The following is a 709-nucleotide window of genomic DNA, read 5'->3' as shown; positions in this document are numbered from 1 at the left end:
CCCGCACTGCGCATGAGCGGGAGCCCGGCGAGCCCGTGAGAGGAGCCGCCGCCGCCGCCGCCGTCCATTCGCTGCGGAGCCGGAGGAGGAGGGGAGAGGCCTGGAGGACACCAACATGGTGAGGCACTGCGGCCGCCCGCTCGTCCCGCCGGCTGGAGGCCGGCGCAGCCGCGCACTCCCGCCCCGGCAGCCTTCCTGTCCGTGGCGACCCCGCCGCCCCGAGTTTCGGCCCGCGGCCTCGGTCCGCTCCCTGGCGGGGCTCTCCTTCCCGCCTCTCCCTTCCTCCTTCGCCCGTTCCCGCCCGGGCGCCGCCGCTACGCGAGAGCCGAGGAGGCGGAGCAGAGCCGGGCCTAGTCGGGAGCCCCGGGGAGTTTGGGTCGCGGGAAGCAGCCTCCGGTGCCCTTCGTCGGGCGCGGGTAGGGAGGCGTTGGGGCGGGGGGAGGGGATAGGGCAACGGCCCTGCCGCTGCCCGGCCCCTCGCCGGCTCCATTGTGTCTGGCTGGGACCGGGGTCCGGTGTTCCGGGTGCCGAGCCTCCTCCCGCCCCGAGCCGGGCTTCCCCCACCGTCCCGCCCGAGAGAAAGAGAGACGTCCCGGCGCGCCTTGCCCCCTCTGTTCCCGGTTCCTGCACCTCTCAAGTCTCCCAGGCGCTTGTGCCTGGGGCGGGGTATCAGCTTTTTTCCTTTCTCCATCACCTCTCGCTGCGTCCC

The sequence above is a fragment of the Orycteropus afer genome, unplaced genomic scaffold, assembly GCF_000298275.1.
Source record: "Orycteropus afer afer isolate SDZICR_OR568_19922 unplaced genomic scaffold, OryAfe1.0 scaffold00032, whole genome shotgun sequence".
Taxonomy (NCBI): domain Eukaryota; kingdom Metazoa; phylum Chordata; class Mammalia; order Tubulidentata; family Orycteropodidae; genus Orycteropus; species Orycteropus afer.
This window is presented reverse-complemented; position numbering follows the sequence as displayed.